Below are 16,446 nucleotides of genomic sequence, written 5' to 3' on the forward strand. Positions count from 1 at the left end.
AGGCAAAATTTTGTCTCAGGCTCGGCCTGCTAGATGCTTATTCAGATTTCTCCCCTTCTTTCTAAGAAGATCCTGCCTAGAGAGGAGCAATGATGTGGCTAATGGACGTGAACATGATCAATTAAATATAGGCAGAAGTCATAGGATGGAATTCTAGGAAAGTTAGAAAGGGGTGGGGAGTGCAGGCAGCTCAGCTATCTTGCTTTTCTTAACCTTTGCCCTTGCCCTCCTTCCTGCTTGGAATGCAGATAGAATGCTGAAGGTGCTGGAGATTCCATCAGAATGACTGAAAATTTCCAAATTTATCTTGGCATTATGGAGTAACCAAAATAGCCCCAAACTACCTGCACTGGACTTCACATTTTGTGAGAAAAAACAAAACCCTCATTCATTTAAGCTGAGGGGAGTGAGGTGGGGGCTTACAGCAAAATGTATTCCTTAATATACATTTATGTTGTGCCCTACTATATCCCCTATATCTAGAAAAATGCCCAGCATGTGACAGTTGCTCAATAAATATTGATTGGGTGAATAAATGAACATCTAAGAATTCCATAAAATGGTTCAATGTAAAATAAACATCTAAAAAATAATGTTAAAACGATATAATGGAGTAAAGATTCCTATTCATTACAACACACTATAAAATATTTAGACTCGGTCGGGCACAGTGGCTTACACCTGTAATCCCAGCACTGTGGGAGGCCGAGGCGGGCAGATCACGAGGTCAAGAGCTCAAGACCATTCTGGCCAACGTGGTGAAACCCCTTCTGTACTAAAAATACAAAAATTAGCTGGGCATGGTGGTGTATACCTAGTCCCAGCTACTTGGGAGGTGGAGGCAGGAGAATCGCTTGAACCCAGGAGGCAGAGGTTGCAGTGAATCGAGATTGTGCCACTGCACTCTAGCCTGGTGACAGAGCGAGACTTCCTCTCAAAAAAAATTTAGACTCTAATAAGCAATATAAAAGATGAATATGAAGAAAAATTATAAAGCATTACTAATAAATATTTAAAAAGCAGAATATATTAAGGTATACCATTTTCCTAACTTATAAGGCTATAATTAGTATTCTAGAAAAACCAGTCCTCCAAAAATGATATATATCTATTTGCCACAATTTTAGTCATCATTCCAGTTGGCTTTGCTTTTGTCTGTATGTTTATTTAAACTTAAAACTTATTTGGAAAAGTATGTGAGAAAAATCAAATCAATACTTCAAAAGAATAATTGAGGTCAGGTGTGGTGGCTCATACCTGTAATTCCAGTATTTTTAGAGGCCGAGGCAGGCAGATTGCTTGAGCTCAGGAGTTCAAGACCAGCCTGGGCAACAGCAAGACCCTGTCTCTATAAAAATAAAAAAGAAAGAAAGAAAAGAAAAAAAGAAAAGAATAATTGAGTTGTATGTATGGTTTGGGAGACTTTGCCCTACTATTCAAGTATACTCTAAAGCTGCCATCATTTAAATAGTATGTTACTAACACAGAAGAGTGGAATAAAACAATTCATAGGCCAGCTTATTGAAGTGAGAGGGGAAAGAAAAAAACAATTCAAAACCAGTAGGAATTTAATGTAAAGAAATGGCACTTCAGATTGGGGCAAAATTATATTGCCACACTACAAACAAAAATACATTCTAGATGGACTATACATAAAGTGTTTTTAATTAAGAGCAAACTAGAAGAGCTTTGAGAAGGGATTGAATAGCCACAGTTGTGGAATGTGAGGAAAAACGGAAAACACAGACCTATAGATGTAAGAGTTTCATTCAGAAGACATTTCCTGAATACCCATGAGATCCTGTGCCAGGTTCTAGGGATAAAAAAGATAACACATCTTTTGAGGATGTTTTCAGCCTGAAGGAGTTGGAATTTAAGCTACAGTAAGGGGTGTTTTAAGTTCAATATCATGAGAATTTTGGAATTCAGCTGGCCGCTGTCTACTTGAGAATATGGTGGCATCCCATCTCATCTGAAACCACAGGACCTTTTGGAAAGCTTAGCTTTGGATTAGTGGAGTGCTCATATTGGGATGTCTATATATCTAACCCTGACTTCAAAGTTAGCACTTGTATTAAAATTGGAGATGGCAAGAAGGGACAGGATGGAAACACCAAAAATATATTTAGCCCATCTTTTCATTTTGGCTTCCTGCCTAAAATCAGTCATAATGAGTTGGATTTAAATAACAGATCATGGAGAACTCCTGAATGGCTGGGCTCATTGCCAAAGCAGTCTGTTCCACAGGAAGAAAGATTAGGTTTCTTCTCACTCACTTTATATGGTGAGGATGATTCTGTGCATGAAGGTTGCGTTTCTTAGGGAGAGAGTGGGATAAGCAGACTCTGGTCCTTTCAGCACTAAACATTACCTTTTTAGAAATTAATTTAAAAACCACCCCCAGAAAGACTTGTTGTTCTCTTGCCTCATATCAAGAATCTAAGGTTTATATAGCCACCCCTTAAATATTTTGAAGAAGAAACTCTCATCCTGAAGAAAGGAAATAAGGTATTAACATAAATGCTTCAGGGAAGCTTCTGAGATAGAGAGTTTATCCTAACTGTATGACCCATCTAATATGGCGGCCTGAAATGTTATATGGCCCAATCCTACCAGAAAAATCTAAAGTTAAAGATACAATGGTGAAGGGAGACATGGGGTAACGGAGGGAGGAAGGGGGAGAGAGCAATTTAATAGCTTCACGTTGGTGGGGTACAAAGTTTTAAGAGTTCAGTTTTATCCAAGCAATTAGGTCAAATATAACTCTCTCTAGATTTATTGCAGTATTTTGCAAAAGCAATCAACTAAGATGGATGAAAGCGTGCTACTGAAAGCTTTTCACTTCTGACAAAACTTTCCACCTTCTTATAGCCAGGCCCACAATAACCAGGGGGAATTTCCCCCAAGGGAGCATGCTTTTGGATGTCTCTCTCCAGTCCCAACGATTGGTTCTTTGATCATTTGACATTTGCCCACCTGCTTCTGAGGTTTAAGGCTCTTAGCAATGAAAGAGAAGGCAACACCAGTGAAAGTCAAAACTAAGATATTCTCATGTTCTTTGTTTCACAGGTTTAAGGTGATTTTATGAAGCTAAAACTCAAAATGCCCAGTTTAGTCAAATTTGATGTAATTTGCTACTTCAATTACCAAAATAATTGAATTTCCAGCGAAGCACACTGTCAGTTGACCTGTATTATCACCCACAAGAAACATCAAGTTATTTTGGACCATTTGTTGTAACTGTATTTTTACGATTTTTCCTGATTGAAAAAGCAATATGTGTAGTCTAAAAGGCACGAATAATGAAATACAAAAGTTGGAAAATAAAAATCTCCTCTGCTAAGTAGCCACCTTCTATAGTTTACATACATCCCTGTCCCTTTTTCTATATGTATGTTCCTTCCTAAAGATTTTTAACAAACTGGTGTCATATGTACACTGTTCTCTTTCTCTTTGTAATCAGGCATGTACATGTTCCCATGTCAGTACCTACATATCTACCTTAATACGTTTCATTGTGTGTTTGTAAACAACAGCAAACAGTGCTGCAGTGAGCACCATCCTACATTGTCCTGGTGGTACCGCTTTGTCAGAGAATGTGCACATTTAAAGGTCAATAGCTATTGTGAACCCCCTACCACCACCACCAATACAGTAAGGTTAAATATTTTTTCATGACTTTTTGTTTCAATTGTATGAGCACATATATGTGTATTGGTACTGGGTTAAAATGTAAACTATAGTCTTTATTTTGGATTGAGGTTTTAAAAAATGAAAGTCAAAACTGGGAGGCACTTTTCTCTATGGGAAGAACTCTTGCTGTTCCCCTGCTCAGCATGGTACCTCATACTACAGAGCCTTTGTAGATGTCATTCCTTTTGCCTGGAACGGCCTCCCCTTCCTCTTACTTCCACCCATTTATCAGGTCCCAGTATTGGATCTTACCTCAGAGGGCATTTTCTCCCAGACTAAATCAAGTTCACTATTACAGGCTGTCCTTATACCACATGACTTTGCTTCACTTCCTGCACATATACATTTATGTACGTGATAACAGCATGCAACTAATGTCTTCCTCTGAGGACTCTCTGAGGACAGCAACCTTGAGTATCTACCACTATTTGTGATAATCAGAAAACTCACCACCCCCCTTTTATTCATTCCTTCTCTGATTTTGCCCCCATCTTCATCAGACCTGAGTCTTCCATCTTTTTCCTTTGATTCCTCTAGATACAGTGTTTGGCCTTGGGCTCTGTCTTAGCTCTTAGCTCATTTTTTTTTTGAGAAAACAGAGCATGAAAAAAGCATATGTACTCTTACTTTATTGGGGGTTATAATCCCAGAGCAGGAAGAAGAAGGGAAAAAAGGAAGTGAGCCAGGAAGCAGAGAAAGCAAATACGAAGTGCTCTGTTAACTTAGCTAGTCATAGACTCATAAGAAAACATTGCCAGTTTCTTAGTCACCAGGTTGTCATGGAAGAAGCTCTGTGATATGATGGTGGCACAGAACACTGGAAGGGTGGAAGGAAAGTAGGGAAGAGAAACTCATTGACTGTCTCCCTCCTGACTCCTGTTTCTTTCTTACTAGTTAGTGTTCACCTTACCAGGCATTGATTCCTCCATACTTCAAGGTTTTATTACTTGGCTTTTGTGGACAGCTGCTAAGAAGTGGAACCAGTTGGGTCAGACCCTTGTGCTTGAGCTACTTTGGATCCCACAGCAGCAGGTGAGAAGGAGACCACTCTGAAGTCTGGTCCTTACCACCCCTAGCTAAGGTGAGACAGCATGCACCATGACTGCAGTAGCAAAGAGGCTTCCCGTGGAGCCACTGGCTGAGGACAGGGGTGGGAGGGATATAGGCAAGGCTGAGTGAATCCGAGTGGATTATGTGGCTTTGAGTGAGCTTCATAAACCAGTCCAGTACAGCTTCCAGAGCATTAGAATTGAGGTTCTTTCAAACTAACTTAGCTTACCTGAACTGCCCCCCTCTTCCACCCCAATTGTTTTTTGCTCCTGTTCTCTACTTGTGGAACTCAACTGTAACCCATACAACCCAACCAGCTCCAAGGCAATCCAGTCCCAGAACCTTATGCCTGGCCTCACAATTTGTTGCAGCACCGGGTGACCAAGGCGCCAAAATATCTCTTATTTCTTCATTGTTTACAAGGTTCCCTTGGATCACTTCCCTCCCACCTAGATATCCAAGAACACTGAGCAACAGCTGCCTATCCATTAAAGAAAGAAAATTAGAAATTCTGGGCAGAGGGGAAATCTCTGGGGCTCATGGAGAGTTTGGCTCCTGTGTGATTGATACTGGAAGCTGTTGGAGTTGAAAATGGATGAGTCAGGGGCCAAGAAAACTAAAACTGACAATTGGCCCTTAACCCACCACATCTTCCAAACAAGAAAACATACCCTCCATGCCCCTGTCCTCCTAAGATAAAAACATCAAAAACCCTAGGAGAGGATATGCAAAACCAGACTGTGTATGTCTAATTTGACAAAGGGTTACTTAAAAATAAATTGCTCAGGGCAAAGCACAGATCAAGAGAGTTCCTTTGGGCTTTGGCCAACTCTTCCCTAATACAGTTTGCTGGCCCGAGTGAATAGGGCCAGAACCAAAGAAAATAGTCTACAATCAAAAAGTTTGTGTCTAGAAACTTTCCCTTGCACACTCTTGCTCTTTTGCTCTCTAACAGTTTTATTGAGATATAATTCACATATCATACAAGTCACATATTTAAAGGGTGCCAGCCAATGGTTTTGAATATATTCAAGGAGTTCTGCAACCATTACAATACATATTATCATTTTCATCACCCCATCAAAAGATCCTGTACCCCCATTAGCAGACAACTACTTTGTCTCTATGGATTTGCCTATTCTGGACATTTCATATAAATGCAGTCATACAATACATGGTCTTTTGCAACTGGCTTCTCTCACTTAGTGTAATGTTTTCAAGGTTCATTCCTGTTGTAGCATGTAGTAATAGTCTATTTCTTTTTATTGCTGAATAATATTCTCCTGTATGAATGCACAACATGTTACTTACCCATTCATCCATTGATGGACATTGGATTATTTCCATGTTTTGGTTATTATGAATTATTCTGCCATGAACATTCATATACCAGTTTTTGTGTAAACATATGTTTTTATTTTTCTTGGGTGTACATCTAGTAGTGAAATTAATGAGTCTTTAAATGGTAACTTTATGTTTAATCTTTTGAGGAGTTCTTCAAAAGATTGCTTGCCAAAGTGACTGTACCACTTTACATTCTCACCAGCAGTGTATGAGGGTTACAATTTTTCTATATCCTCATCAACACTTGTTATTTTTTTATTATTATTATAGCCATCCTAGTGGGTGTGAAGTGGTTTCACACTGTGGTTTTAATTTCCTTTTCCCTCATGAATAATAACATTGAGCATCTTTTCATATGCTTATTGGTCATTTGCATATCTTCTTTGAAGAACTGTCTATTGAGCTCCCAGGTGACTGGGACTACAGGCGTGTGCCACCAGTCCTGGCTAATTTTGTATTTTTAATAGTGATGGGGTTTCACCATATTGTCCAGGCTGGTCTTGAACTCCTGACCTCGTGATCGACTCCCCTCGGCCTCTCAAAGTGCTGGGATTACAGGTGTAAGCCACTGCACCTGGTTTTTCATCCTCAAGATTGTTTTGGCTATTCTGGGTTCCTTGCATTTTCATATGGATTTTAGGACCAACTTGTCAATTTCTGCAAAGTCGTCAGCTGAGATCTTAATAGGGATTGTGTTGAATCTGTGGGTCAATTTGGGGGGATACAGCCTCTTAATAGAACAGTCAGCCCTCCATATTCATGGTTTCTGCTTCTGTGGATTCAACCAACTGCAGATCAAAAATATTTGGGAAAAAAAAATGGATAGCTGCATCTATAACTGAATATATACAGAGTTTTTTTCATTTTTCCCTAAACCATACAGTATAATAATTTACACAGCATTTACATTGTATTAGGTATTATAAGTAATCTAGAAATGACTTAAAGCACACTGTATGAGGCAATGTGTATAGATTATATGCAAATACTATACCATTTTATATAAGGGACTTGAGCATCTGTGGATTTTGGTGTTCGAGGGGGATACTGGAACCAATCCCCTGTAGATATCGAGGCACACTTGTATTGTCTTCCAATCCATGAACATGGGCTGTTTTTCCATTTATTTAGGCATTCCTTAATATCTTTCAACAATGTTTTGTTGGTAGAAGAGTATAAGTTTTACACTTGTTTTGTTGCATCTATTCCTAAGTATTTTAATTTTTTAATGCAGTTATAAGTGAGATTGATTTCTTATATTTTCTGAATGTTTACTACAACTGTATAGAAAGACAATTGATTTTTTATATTGATCTTATATCCTGCAACCTTGCTGAACTCATTTTATTAGTTCTAATAGTTTTTTAGCAGATTTTTCTGGATTTTCTGTATTATAAGGTCATACCATTTGTGAATGGAGTTTCATCTCTGTCTTTCTAATCTGAATTTCTTAAACGTTTAATTTTCCTGCCTAATTTATCTGACTGGAACCTCCAGTACAATATTGAATAGAAATAGTGAGAGTGGACATTGTTGTCTTGTTCCTGATTTTCAGGGGAAGGCATTCTTTCATCATCAGGTATGATGTTAGCTATGTGGGGGGTTTTGTTTGTACCCTTTTATCAAGTTGCAAAAGGTCCTTTCTATTCTTTTTTTTTTTTAAGTATTTTTATCATAAAGTGGTATTGAATTGTTTCAAATTCTTTTTCTACATCTATTGAGATGATTTTGCAGGGTTGTCTTTTATTTTGTTAATATGGTATGTTACATTAGCTAATTTTCAAATGTTAAACCAATCTTGCATTCCTGGGATAAATTCTGCTTGGTCAAGGGGTATGTTATGGGTTGAATTGTGACCTCCAAAAATTCATATGTTGAAGTCCTAATCCCCAGTACCTCAGAATGTGACTGTATTTGCAAATAGGGTCATTGTGGATGTCATTAGTTAAAATGAGATCATATGGGATTAAAGTGGGCCCTAGTCCAATATAACTGTTGTCCTTATAAAAAAGGAAAATTTGGATACAGACACATACACAGAGGGAGTGTCATGTGAAGACTGGAGTTACGCTGCCACAAACTAAGAAACTACTAGAAGGTAGAAGAGAGGCCTAGAACAGATCCTTCCCTAGTGCCCTCAAAAGGAACCAACCAACCCTCCCAACACATTGATCTTGGACTTACAGCTTCCAGAACGGTAAGACGGTAAGTTTTTGTTGTTTAAACCACCCAGTTTGTGGAACTTTGTTATGGCAGCCCTAGCAAACTTACATATAATGTATAATCCTTTGTATATATTACTGGATTTGATTTGCTAGTATTTTGCTGAGGGTTTTTATATCTGCATGCATAACAGATATTGGTCTGTACTTCGCTGATATAGTCTGGATATTCGTCCTCACCCAAATCTCATGTTGAAATATAATCCTCAATGTTGGAGACAGAGCATGGTGGGAGGTGTTTGGACCATGGGGACAGATCCCTCATGAATGGTTTGGGCTATCCTCTTGGTGATAAATGAGCTCTCACTCTGAGTTCACATGAGATCTGGTTATTTAAAAGTATGTGGCACCTCACCTCCCCCCACTCTCTCACACTCTTGCTTTCATTCTCACCATGTGACATGTCTACTCCCCCTTCACCTTCCATCACGATTGTAAGCTTCCTGAGGCCCCCCACCGCCCAGAAGCTGAGCAAGTGTCAGCATCATGCTTCCTATAAAGCCTGCAGAATTAAACCTCTTTTCTTTATAAATTACCCAATCTCAGGTATTTCTTTATAGCAGTGCAAGGACAGACTAACACACTCTCTCTATTTGTGAAGTCTTTTGAGTTATATTTTTAGTGTTTCTCTAGGCTTGCCATATACACATTAACCTAGCATAACCTACTTCAGATTTATACTAACAATCTCAGTGAGATAAAGAAATACTACTCCTAGCCGGGCGCGGTGGCTCAAGCCTGTAATCCCAGCACTTTGGGAGGACGAGACGGGCGGATCACTAGGTCAGGAGATCAAGACCATCCTGGCTAACGCGGTGAAACCGCGTCTCTACTAAAAAATACAAAAAACTAGCCGGCGGAGGTGGCGGGTTCCTGTAGTCCCAGCTACTCGGGAGGCTGAGGCAGGAGAATGGCGTAAACCCAGGAGGCAGAGATTGCAGTGAGCCGAGATCCGGCCACTGCACTCCAGCCTGGGTGACAGAGAGAGACTCCGTCTCAAAAAAAAAAAAAAAAAGAAATACTACTCCTATAACTCTATTCCCTCTCTTCCCTTCTTATACTGTTACTGTTATGTTATATATTATGTTGTTGTTACCAACAATATGTTGGTATAATTATTTATATATCTTTATGTCTATTAAAGATGCTGAGAAAAGAAAGCAAGTACAGTTTTCCCTCAGTATCCATGGGAGTTTGGTTCCAGAACTCCCGAAGCTACCACAATTCACAGATGCTCAAGTCCTTGATACAAAATGGTGTAGTATTTGCTTATATCCTACACACCTCCTCCCATATACTTTAAATCACTTCTAGATGTCTTACAATACCTAATACATTGCAAACACTATTTGTTATACTATATTGTTTAAGGGATAATCACAAGAAAAAAAGTCCATACATGTTCAGTACAGACTCAGGCATTCGCTTTTGGTTGAAGGAATATTTTTCATTGCAGTTGGGTGAATTCATGGATGTGGAAATCACAAATACGGGGATTAACTATATATATTTATATAGTATGTTATATTAACCTTGTTATCTACCATTTCTGGTTCTCTTCATTTGTACCTTATTTTTTAAGCAAAGAGGATCCACTGAAGATAGCTGGTGGGGGAAAGGATTTGATTTGGGGGGCATTTGAATATGTAATATTTGAGGACAATTTCTCTGGCAGATGTGTGGCGGGTGGTGGGAGGGATAGAAGTCAGGGAGATCAGTCAGAAGGTAGTTGCTGCAGTTGGTACAAGTTAATGGGGGCCTGGACTTGGCTTGGTTTTGACTCTGTTGGCTTGTGTTTTGCCTTCTGGAGCTGGTAATGTGTAAGTCAGTGTGAATAGACACTGACTTAGGATCAGGCATGGATAGGTATACTGATCAGGAGTTATTAGTGAACTGAAGTCAATCCAAGGATGAATCCAAGGAAGGAATAATGCATTGTCTGTTGATTTGAGGGGCTAAGAAGAAGAAGCTTTCCCATGGCAAGCCTCTATGGAAAACATGAAGTCTGGCAAACACAGTCCATTTCGGGACATGGTGATGAGTGTAAATTCGAGCAGTTATGTGTGTATAGCAATGGAGGAGGGGGAATGAGGAGAAGGAGAGATTCTCCCCCATACACATGTCCTTGCAGCTGTTAGGGATGAGGTTACAGACCATGGAAGAGAATGAACAATTCCCCTTCCCTTTCTCAGGGCAGATGACCTTTCAGAAATTAAACAAATCAATACTGTGTCCTCAGAGGAAGCATGTTTGACTGCCCTGATTCAATGGGCTCTGTTGTTTCAGGTGAACCCAGGTGATTCAGTTCCTCTCTGATATCCTCTCTAGGAGGTTTGGCTGGTAATTTTTCTGTGGAATAGTTCTGTAAGATCTCAATTAGACATGCCAGTACATACAGTTAAAACAACAACAGCAACAAAAAACAAAGAACATGAGTGGAGAGACAACATTGGTGCCATAGACAGTGTGCAGTGGTTATTCTAGTATAAGCAAGAGGCATCCAAGGCCTGAATAAAACAGTAGTGATGAAGGTTCACTTGCAGAATGCTCATAAAGGTAATTGAGGGTAGCGCAAAAAAAAAAAAAAAAAAAAAAGTGTGGAAGCTTTGAAATAATCCATCAATCGAAGAAGAAATCAAAGTGAAAATTAGAAAATAGCAAATACTTGGAATTTTTTTAAAAGGAAGAAAATACCACCTATCAAAATGAACAAAAACGCTACCTAGTACCGCTGATACTGTACCATCTCAGTGATCCACAAATCCTCAAGCCAAGAATATCATTTAAAATGACCGTGTTCCTTGACCACTGCTGAAGTGAATGCAAATCTCCTCTGAAGAAGAATTATTTTAGAAAAGTTCCAAGGAATGTGATAGTACAGTCAAGAATCTAAAAACGAACAAATCAACGAAAACAAGCAACAAGCCACTCAAAGGTAAGTGCCAGCAGAGAAGAAACAACTGAAAGAGACTTACAAAGCCTTCACATGTTGAATTATTAGAAAAGATTTATAAAATAGGTGTATTTAATCTGTTTAAATGAAAGAAGGGATTGAATACCCAAATCATTTATATGAAGAGAAAAATAATATTTTTAAATGACCATAGAAGTCTAATAAAACAGGCTAAATTAATGCTTGGAAATAAAAAATATAATTGGGATTTTTGCCATGAAGAAAATCAAAATTTTTATAAAGTCAAATATACAATTTATTTTCCTTTTTTTTCTTATCTAAATAGTTAATCTAAATTGTTAATCTATCTAAAATTTATTTTGGTGTAAGGGGTGAAAGAAAGAATTTTATATTTTCCAGATCGCTACCCTCTTATCCTAATACCATTTATTAAATACACAATTTTACAGATTTGAAATGCCCATTTTGTCAGAAACAAAATCCCAATACACAGTTACGTCTGTTTCTGGGAAATCTATTCCTTTCCATAGATATTCCCATTAATCTGCTGGTACCAAACTACTTTAATTACTGTAATTTTTATAATGCTTTTCTGTACCAGGTAGGGCTGATTATCCCTTATTGCTTTTTTCTTGCTTTATGCCAGAAATAATGGTGTCAATGTTTTTATTTAGAAAGTTTTATTTATAGATTTATTTGGAGAGGAGGCCATCATTACCACCATCCGTATCTAAGACTATGATACCCCTTATTATATATTCAAGTCTTTTTTAATGGCCTTAAATAATGTTTTCAAATTTGCTTCAAGTGAATAATGCATGTTTCTTAGGTTTACGCCTAAGGATTCTATTATATTTCTTGTAACATAAGTTGGATACTTACTTCGATTATATTTTCTAGATGATTATTGTTTATATAGAGGGAATTGTTGATTTTTGTGTTTTAATTTTGTTCTCAACCACCTTGCTAAATTTTCTTACTTTTGGAAATAGGGATTTTTTTTTTAGTTGATTTTTCTGGGCCTTCTGGAGTAGTATCATCTCATCTGCAAATTATTAATAATGTTTTCTTTGTTTTCCTTTCTGATCTTAATTTTTTTTTCTTTCTCTTCTCTACTGACATTGGCTAGTATTGCCCAAAGTTAAGTAATAGTGACAATGATGTACACCCTTATTTTGTTTCTGATTTTAATGAGACTCACTGTATAGTTTCTGACCTTTGAAATAAAATAGCATATTCTTCATGTTAAGGAACTACTCATCTATTAATATTGCATTAATACACTTTTTTTTGTAATTCAGCAGAGATATTAAATGTTGTTAGATGACTTTTCAGCATCTATAGAAATGTTTATGCAGTATTTCTTCTTTGATCTATGTGTAAGTTATAATAATAGAGACGGAGTCTCACTGCTTTGCCCAGGCTGGAGTGCAGTGGTGCAATCTTGGTTCACTGCAACATCCGTCTCCCAGGTTCTAGCAATTCTTCTGTCTCAGCTTCCCAAGTAGCTGGCATTACAGGCATGTGCCAGCATGCCCAGCTAATTTTTGTATTTTAGTAGAGACAGGGTTTCATCATGTTGGCCAGGCTGGTCTCGAACTCCTGACCTCAAGTGATTCACCAGCCTTGGTCTCCCAAAGTACTGGGATTATAGGCATAAGCCACCGCGCCCAGCCCACCTTTGCATTTTTTTGTTTGAGTCTTTCTTGATCATGATATGTATTTGCTTAATAATAGACTACAGTCTACCAGCTAATATCCTTATTTATAGTGTTTAGGGATTAGACTGTCAATGTTGAGTTGGTAAGATTTTGGAAATTTTCCTTTCTATACTCTGCAACCATTTAGATAATATTAAGGTTTTATGTTCCTTAAATATTTTATATAATTAACTTGTAAAAATTTTTAGAAATTGATTTGTCTTTTCTGAGATCAGTTTTGATAATTTTTCTTGAGCTAATTATCTATTACGTTTATTTGCATAAAGCTGAGCAATGTATTCTCTTAAAACACATTTAATTTCCTCAGTATCTATGCTTATTTCTTCATGCTCATTTTTATTATTTATTTGTGTCTTCCCTTTTTATTTATGTTGTTTGATTAACTTAGGTAAAAGTTTACCCTTCATTTTTCCTTAAGAACATTCTCTAGAAGGTGTTTGTTTGTCCTACAGTTCTTCTCTTTTCTAGTTCTTTAATTGTTGCTCTTATCTTTACTAATATTTCCCTTCTTTTGCTCTTAAGATTACTCTGCTATTCTTTTTGTAACTTATTGTACTGGACATTTAATTATTTTCATTCTCCATTTGTCTTTAATTGACAGAGCAAATTGTTAGTAACTTTTTTCAAGAAAGAGCCTAGGAACTGTGTTCTTTGAATATTTGTATATTTGAAATCATCCGCATGTTGCCTTTATGCTTGAACTATACGTTGGCTACAAATAAAATCCTTGAGTCATACTTCCATGAGGTGTTTGAAGATAGTGAATTTCTGCAATGTAGACTGTTGCTTTAAGGAAGTCTGAAGCCAACCTGATTTATATCTCTTCCCTTGAAGCAATTTGATTTTTTGTCTGAAAGATCATATCTTTGAAGTCCAGTAACTTTTATAGAGTATGTTCTATGCTGATGAATTTTTGTTACTTCTTCCTGGAAGATAGTATGCCTGTTTATAGATTCAAGTCCTTTATTTCGAAGAATTTTCTTGGATTACACTTTGAAAATCTTTTGTGTGCTTGATTGTTTTGTTGTCTTCTGAAGAATCCGTAATTGAACATGAACTCTCCCTTAGCTGTTTCCCATGTGTGTGACTTTTTCTATAATTCTTTAAAACTCTTTTTTCTTGTGCTCAGTTTTCTTAAGCCTGTCCTCCACTTCTTTAGCTTTTCAATAATACCTATTGTTTTTTCTGTGATTTCTGTGTCTGTGATGTTATGACTTTTCTCTTCTACATTTTTCCTGGGCTTCATTTTACCTTCTTATGTTGTCTTATCATTACTTCTCACTTCTTTTATCTGCGCTTTGAACTCTTCCTTCATGCTTATCTGTAATTCTGGAATTTCTTTTTGTCACACTCTTAGGTAAGCGTCACTGTTTCTTGAATATTCAGTCTTTTTTCTTGTACTCCGTTTTCTATTTATAATACATTATTAAGATTTTTTCAAAAAATATGCCCAGGATGTAAATGCTTTGATACGTGCATGTTTGAAAATAGTCCTCACATAATTGCTAATTTACTTAAGCATAGAATTCTAGAATGAAAGTAGGAGTTTTTGAGAATTTTCAAATTATTGCTCTGTTGTCTTCTAGAAAATGATTTTACAGAAAAGAAATATGATGCCACCATGATTCTTGTTCCATTATAGCAACAATATGTGCCTGAGGAATAATTGGTATACAATAAATTGCACATGTTGAAAGTGTGTCATTTGATTAGTTTTAACATTTGCATATACCAGTGAAACCAGCCTTTTTTAGTCTCTGCTTCACTCTGGATATCTTCTAATGACCTGTCCTTTAGTTAATCTTCTTTTCTTCATTGTCTATGCAGTTTTTAATTTTAGCAGAATTTTAATTTCAACAATTTGTGTTTTTCAGGTGGAAAATTTACATTTTATCTTTATTGTTGATAATTATTCTCTAGTGAAATTCTCCATTTTGACCAGTATTGTCTTGAACAAATTAATCACAGTCATTTTAAGTTATACCTGATAACTCTAATATCTGTATCATCTGTGAGTCTGTTCTCAAGTCTCTTTTATTCCTTGGTTTTGTTCAGCTGGTCCTGTCTCTTGGCATGTCTGGTAATTCCTTGATTGAATGCCAGATACTATATTTGAAAATCGTAAGTGTAATTTGAGTCTCTGGCCAATTTTCTAGAGAAGATTTACTACTATTTGGCAGGTAGGCAAAGTAGGAATAGATCACTTTAATCCAGTCTGGAATGAGCTCATTTGAAGCCGAGTTTCAGTCCTTTGTGCATGCTGTTCTATTTCCACCTTATACCTGTGCTGTTACTCTTCCAGCATCTTAACAGGAAGCCTGGAAGGTACACCAGGGCCTCTCCTCATTGGTAGGAACTGATCTCTAATTTCTGCCACCCAGCCTGAGAGACTGCTGGAAGATTCACCTGGATTCCCAGGTTCTAAGCTGCTGCTCTTTGCTTTGTTTCTTCAACTCTTATACATAAACTTTTAAGGTCAGCAGATTCTCTGAAAGGAAAACTTATGCAAAATGTACTATCCTTCTATTTGAGATTCTTGACCTCAAGTCCTGTCAGTGATCTTGACTTCCACCTTAAGAAGCTAGAAAAAGAAGAGCAGTCCAGGTGCGGTGGCTCACGCCTATAATCCTAGCACTTTGGGAGGCCGAGGCAGGTGGATCACTTGAGGTCAGGAGTTCGAGACCAACCTGGCCAACATGGTGAAACCCTGTCTCTACTGAAAATACAAAAATTAGCCAGGTGTGGTGGTGCACACCTGTATTCCCAGCTATTTGAGAGGCTGAGGCAGGAGAATCACTTGAACCTGGGAAGTGGAAGTTGCAGTGAGCTGAGATCACGCCATTGCACTCCAGACTAGGCGACAGAGCAAGACTCCATCTCAAAAAAAAAGAGCAAATGAAGCCAAAATAAGCAGAAGAAGGAAAATAATATGTGAGCAAAAATCAATGAAATAGAAAGAAAAACAAACCAAAAACTGATTCTTTCGGTGGGTGAGAGTTTGTGGGGCTCAGGGAGGAGGTAAACTTCTACCCAGGATGACCAGAAAAAAAAAAAGAAAGAAAGAAAACACAAGTTTTCATTGTCAGGAATGAGAGAGTTAACGTAACCACAGAGCCTATTCATATTAGAAAGATAGATAAAGAGTAAAATAACAATTTTATAGCAGTCAGTTCAACACTTAAATAAAATGGGAAAATTCCATGAAAGCACAAACTACCAAAACTTAATCAAAAAGAAATAGATAATTTGCATTGTACTGTATCTATTAAAGAGGTTGAATTTATAGTTTAAAATTTTCCTATGAAGAAAACTTCAGGTCCAGATGGCTTCACTGGGAAATTTTACCAAACAGTTAAGAAAAAAATACTAATTCTACACAAACACTTTTAGAATATTGAAGCAGGGAATACTTCTTAACTCATTCTATGAAACCAGCATTACCTTGATACCAAAACCATAAAAGTATGTAGAGATATATATATAATGAATATTGACTGTATAA

This window comes from Macaca mulatta, chromosome 13 (assembly GCF_049350105.2).
Source record: "Macaca mulatta isolate MMU2019108-1 chromosome 13, T2T-MMU8v2.0, whole genome shotgun sequence".
Classification (NCBI taxonomy): Eukaryota; Metazoa; Chordata; class Mammalia; order Primates; family Cercopithecidae; genus Macaca; species Macaca mulatta.